The sequence below is a fragment of the Homalodisca vitripennis genome, chromosome 1 (genome assembly GCF_021130785.1).
Source record: "Homalodisca vitripennis isolate AUS2020 chromosome 1, UT_GWSS_2.1, whole genome shotgun sequence".
Taxonomy (NCBI): Eukaryota; Metazoa; Arthropoda; class Insecta; order Hemiptera; family Cicadellidae; genus Homalodisca; species Homalodisca vitripennis.
This window is the reverse complement of record NC_060207.1, coordinates 194,931,026-194,937,689: the sequence shown is the minus strand read 5'-3', so window position 1 is coordinate 194,937,689 and position 6,664 is coordinate 194,931,026. Positions and strand designations below refer to the sequence as shown.

Genomic DNA, 6,664 nt, shown 5'->3' with positions numbered 1-6,664 from the left:
ATTTCATTGAAACTCGTCCAAAAGCAATTTGAATTGTGCTGAAATTGGTCTTATTGGTAATATACTCTATGATTGTAAATATATTTAAAAGATATGCACAATATTGTAGACTGAGATTTACCCGAATTGAGGAAGCCCTTATGTGGTGAAATCACATTGCCTGACGTAACTTTAAATAGGCAACTTTTCATCAACCAAACAGTCTTTTTGAAAGGCTAATTTCTAATTTTTCCAACTGAATCATCCCAGCTACTAGCAGGCCAGCATGTTCCAAATATAACTATGCAGTTTATATAAACTACCGAAAAGTGATCCGGGACCAGGATTTCTCCACAAATTGGCAGTTTCCTAAAGATGGGCATTATGTGATACAGGAATAGACTACTTCTTCTTATTAATGTCCACGTCGATCACTCTGTTCTTTTACTTTTCATAGAATAGAACTTGCATCCATACGGAGTTTATGTGGCAGAATATTTGTTCGGTAAAGCTAGCTCTGTTTTTAGAGCATATTTAACGCTACTATAATACATATTTTGTTCAGATTGTAATCAATTCTCAATTTTATTAGCTCATTTTTATGAATTAAATTAAAAATGTTGAGCATTTTTTTATTTATTTTTTTAATATGTCTTTTAAGCCTTAGCTCATGACTATGCTAGCTTGTACGATATCACTTTGGCTCTTATTTCTGTCTTGGTACCTCCCCGGAATTTGAACCCGTCATTTTTCAGTTAGAGAGCCGTGACTGTATCCACCAGTTTAAGCCATATATTCAAAAGTTTTCTGTAATACATTTATAATAGCTGTTTCACTCGTTTGTCACTAGATAGAAATTACAAAATTTTAAGTGTAACAGATTTTAGCATGGACGCAATACCTTCTCAGAGACTCAGATTGATATAATAAAAACTATGTCCGACCCATATGATTCCAGACGGATTTTGTATGATGAAAATAGATTAATAAGGGCAGAGAAATTGAAATACCTATGATCAGATATTGAGACTAATTTTGATTACACGCAACATGTATACACGGTAAGTAAGAGATCCGGGTTCGACTCCCAGTGGAGCAAGTACTTTTTGTGATTCAATGTTTATCGAAATTATATATATATATATATATATATATATATATATATATATATATATATATATATATATATATATAATAAGTCCTCTGATACAAATTTAAAAATGGAACGGAAAGTTCATATTAAAATTACAGAAAGTTGATTTCAATGCACGTTGTAGTACCTGCCCTATCTCAACGGAAATGGGAGCTTCTTGTTTCCGGCGTCTGTCACTTGGCGCCAATTTAAAATTCTATTATACTTTTAAAAGTGATCTTACTATAACAACTAATTATTGTACATCTAGGTGGATCTTAACTCTTTGTATGTACATGTATGTATGATGAACAGATATATCTGAATTGATATAAATAGGTACCTAGTTTGTTAATTAGTTCTTTTGATTTAATTTAATATTCTATGTTCAGACCTTACCCCCCCAATAAGTTTTTTCTTGTTGTTTAATTAATTGTAATGTATATTAACACAAAACTAGATATTACTGTGCTGTTTGAAATCTTGTAATTATTGTTTGTGTTATGATTTACACCATCTAGGTGGATCTTAACTTTTTGTATGTACATGTATGTACGCTGAAAAGATATATCTGAATTGATATAAATACCTAGGTTGTTAGTCCTGTTGATTTAATTTAGCTCTGCTTAATTACAGTATATAGTTTGTTCATTTAACAGGTCCAAAAAGGAAATTATTGAATATACACGTAAATCGATATGTTAACTACTTTAAAAAATGGCACATAACCATGCTATTAGAAATAGTAATAAATTAGAATTATCACGGTGAGGCATATTCAGGCAGGTTTTTCAAACAATTTTACCGGGACCCTGCCACACTTGTACAGGGACAGGTGGCAATACATGAGGGGCCCGCCAAATATCTTTTCTGGGGCCTGCCAAAGCTGAGTACGGTCCTGACCACGGTATAGACTGACTAAAACTATGAGATACCACAATGTATCTAGGTTTAAAATTGTATAATAATCTGCCTGTTTCATAGTAGAATATGACAGACCAAAAATTTGAATTAGTTCTTCATAATTGGCTGTCAAGAAACCCAATCTATAAATTTTATGTATATATATATATTAGAGACATGAGATTATATTTTATAAATTCAGTTTTTGTCTGGAAAGAGATGTGCTTAAAAATGAATTATATAGTTACCTCTTTATGTATTATATAATATAGCAAGCTGACTGCTTATATGACCAGAGTGTATATAAAAACATACATACAATACAACTAGCAAAGTCCTTTGCAATGTACGTAATATGCTAAAGGATCAATATACTGTCTTATTGTCTATAAAATCATGTTGACAATTTTATGTGTAGATATTATTTGATACTTAAAAAAATCATTCAATATTTATAATAAACAATATTTTATAAACTTCTTATGAAATATATCACAATTAATTTGTTATAATATGGGGGTTTTACAATAGAGTTTTTACAAAATTAATGCATATGTAATTTATCCTGTATAACAATCCTGAAAAAACTATTTCAAATCTTAGAATATGTATTATTATAATAAGTTGCAGATTCTGAATTCATATCAAACATATTTATTTTTCTTACATCTACTTGTATACTCGACTGACATGGATTATCTATTAAAAACTGTAATACATTTACGGTACTGTTTCTGAAGAGACAGTTTTTTAATATTTTGATTTAAAATAGAAAGAAATTAGAAAATATTTCCAAAATCTTCACGAAAATATAAACTCATAGTAGTGGATTAAAATCACAAAAAATGTTCCTAACCACACATCTGGTTAAGATTCTTTTAGCACTTGTCTATCTGGAGATTGTATGGTAACGGAATGATAGTTCAAACCACGTGTGAGTAATATCATTGTAATTTTCTATAATTATTAGTCTCCATAACAACTAAATTATTGCAGGAGTATGAGAACTATTTCAAAACTCTGAAAAGCGGTAACATTAACATTTTTTTGTATTCTAAACCTCGACCAAAAGAAATAACTGCAAGCAAGTTACAAGAATTTAACTAATATCATCCCACAAATGATTGTATACTATGTATTAACATGTAATACTATGAACTAACGAGGATAAAAAAAACTATAAAAATAAAAATATTAATCTTGTATAATCCAATAAATTATTCTTATTATAGAAACACTTTAAGTATTAATTTCATCTTAAAATAAAGCACTAAACATTTAACATAATAAAAAATGGTATCTGTTCTATGTTGTATTTAAATTAGAATATAGCTTTAAAAATTTTGGAGATTTAAATAGTATATTTAAATAATTTCTGATAACTATCACTTACCATGCATTTTATATACAGTAAAAATTGTAACTTTGTATATACGGTCTTCTTGATCCAAGGACTTAGAGATAGCGGAAGTTCAAATTCTGAGTGTGACCTTTGCACTTTTATCAGTACCATCGAAGGAACCTTAATATTTCAAGGTCAAAAGTTAGGACTTCTATCTGCCTGTGAGATAACTCTTGATAAAAAGGTCCTAGAGTTTTTCTATATATTATTTAATACTGACTAATATATTTTTATTGTTATAAAAGCCGCTGAACTAAATATTTCACAAGACGCAACTTTAATTGTTGTATTAGGTAAATTTAATAAAACAAGTAAGTAATAATGATGTCCTTGTATTTATGTGTAACTGATAAATAATAAAGACAATTTTCAGTTCATTTCATGGTTATCAAACAATTAACAATTAATTAATGTTACCATTTAAGGTAATGGTCTAAGCGATTTATGGTCCAAGTGATATTCTACATTAGGTTCCAAATAATACTTCCGTAGAAGTCCTTTATATTAAACAATACATGAAATAAAGAGGCAGAATAAGATACTGAGACGTAGTTTTCTTAAAATTATCATAACTTACCTCGAAGATACTATGGAACATATCGTTGTTCATAGCAATGGTAAGAGTAACGTTCCTGTTAGAGGCAATGTGGAATTCCTGTTGGAGCAATGAGGGAGGATTGAATGTGGGAATTATATTTTTTAAAATCACCATATGTCACCTCAGAGCTGTGAGAAGCTTCCTAGTTTACAATGCCAATGTTCCAGATAATGGTGGAGTCCTTTGATATGGAGCAAAAAGACAGAATGAGTTGTCAAGATATAGTTTCTTCTGATGACCATAAACTACCTCAAATGTTACGAAATCTATCTCTGTTCAAAGTAACGGTTTCAATCTTGTCATTGTTAAAGTTATTGTCGAATTCTGTTTGGAGTAACGAGACAGGGTTGAGTGCTGAAATTGGAATTTTTCAAATCACCATTTAATACTTCAGAGTTGCTGTAGGAAACTTCTTGTTTTAAATCAGAACTCCAAATGACATTCCTCTAGGGAGAATCATGACATGAACCAACGAGACGAATAAGTTGTTGAAATGTATATTTCTTTTATTGATCATAACTTAATTTACAAATGATGCGGATTACACCATAGTTCATACATACTAATTGTCTCTCAGTGATATTTCTATTGGAAGCAATGTGGAATTTGTCTTAGAATGGTAAGATAGGAGTGAGTTCAAAAAGTAAAACCAAATAATTTTTTCAAGCCATTTTCATAAAATAACTCACTGCTTTATAAAATGATTTACCATGAAAATATTTAGTTTAAATTAAACAATACTTTTGTACAGTCTAAGGATACTTCAAAAGTGCAGTTAGCTTAAAAGTAATAAATTTAAATAGATAAGTTTTTGTCATACTGTAACCATTAATGAGTCAAAACACATGATCCTACATAGGAGTAAATTTATGAAATAATTAAAAATGTATAGTCTGTAAATATATCCCTAAAATCAGTTTTAATTATAATAATTAAAGAAAATACTGTTAGTATTTGTTAGACTTATAAAAGTTTTAGTCTCCAGGGGAGGAGCCCTTCCACATTTCATACTTCAGCCCCCTCCTCCTGCCTGCCCTCATCTAGCTTTGCAAGCACTACATTCTAAGAGAAGTATTTCCCACTGTTTCAAAAACTAGATTACAACTTCTAGTGTGAAATTAAAACCAAAAAAATGAAAAGGTTAAGGTGACAAAAGATGAGATTTACCTTTATGACAAAATCTGGTTAAGGTTAGCAATCTATCCTCCTAAACCTGACCAGCCTATATTCACAGACATTAAAAACATCCTCACTGCTTATTATTGTAACAAAGAAACTGTAAATAATCACCAAAAGCTTATGTCAGCGTATCAAGTCTTTGTTGAATAAAAAGGAAACATTGTCTTTCACCAAACTATTTATTAGAGCATGCCAACGGATTGTCAGTCCTTAAGTGGTTGCAGTAACTAAATGGGTTATGTGTTGTTGATGTACAATGATTGTACTGTCTATAGAGCTGTCATATCAAGGGTTCCTGCCTGCAACTTGCAACTTCCATTTTGTTAAACTCTCTCTTTCATGCTGGCTACTCTCAACTCTCGTTCCATCTAAAAGAATAACGATATATTATGTATGCTGTCATTTTCCTTCACTGTACTACTAAAATAGATTCCTTTGTAGTTATTTGAATTTTTTGTAAGGTGCAGCATAATTTTTTTCTTATTTATGCACACTCTGTTTAAAAACATACTATTTTAAGTACATCAATGATTATTTAGAGCTTTCTGTGTCTGATCAATCATGAATAATTTGTATAAACATTACAAAAATGATATATTAGGCACGCTGGTCATGAATGTGGACGTCCTGTAGCTCATCCATCTTAGTACTTTTACAAAGTTTAGGCAACACAACACTATACTTCTCTATTCTTCTTAATGATCGTGGATGATGTGGTGGGAGTAATGTCAATTTCCTAGCAATGTAAAGTGCATAACACATTGGGTGACTTTTTGCTGTAGCAGTAAATTTGACATCATCACTCAAGAGAATTGTTTACACATTCAGCGGCAAAAAACCACTCACCTTTTACCAGCAAAGTGACCACTGGTTACCAGATGCACTACAGGATTACTTTATGAAGCTGCATTCACTGGTTATTGCAAAAACATGTTCTCTGTCATATAATCTACTGATTTGGTTGTAATTTTAAATAGTGAAATGTGCTTTAATTGCATTTTAAATAGATAAACTAGCACCACTACTAATTGCTCTATAGTTGTAATCATTATTTTAGATAAATAAACCAATAATTTTGAAATGATTTGTTTTCCTTATTCATGCATATAATAATTATATACCACCATGTATAAATACAGACATAATCATTAGCCACATTAAATTAAACTAGACCAAATGTCATGTGGATTATATATTAAGACAGATGTTGTTATACATTTTCTATTCTTATTAAACTAACAGTGAGATAAATATTTACTCACTTGCAAATATTAAAACTTTAAATTTGGGATAAAATTATTCTATTTAAATTAATTTTATTCCACATGAAAATTTGAGGTTTTAATATAAATATAAGCTGTTAATTGTTTATGACAATTCACTCATTTTGTTAAGTTATCAATACCTGAAAATTAGAAGTTCGTTAAAGAATTAAGCAGAGATCTAGTTTTGATAACAACACAACAGCTAC

The 6,664-nt window shown here is 30.0% G+C and overlaps 1 pseudogene; it reads right to left on the bottom strand.

The window, feature by feature from the left end:
- LOC124354483 overlaps positions 1 to 6,664 on the bottom strand; it is a 395,581-nt pseudogene that overhangs the window by 232,932 nt on the left and 155,985 nt on the right.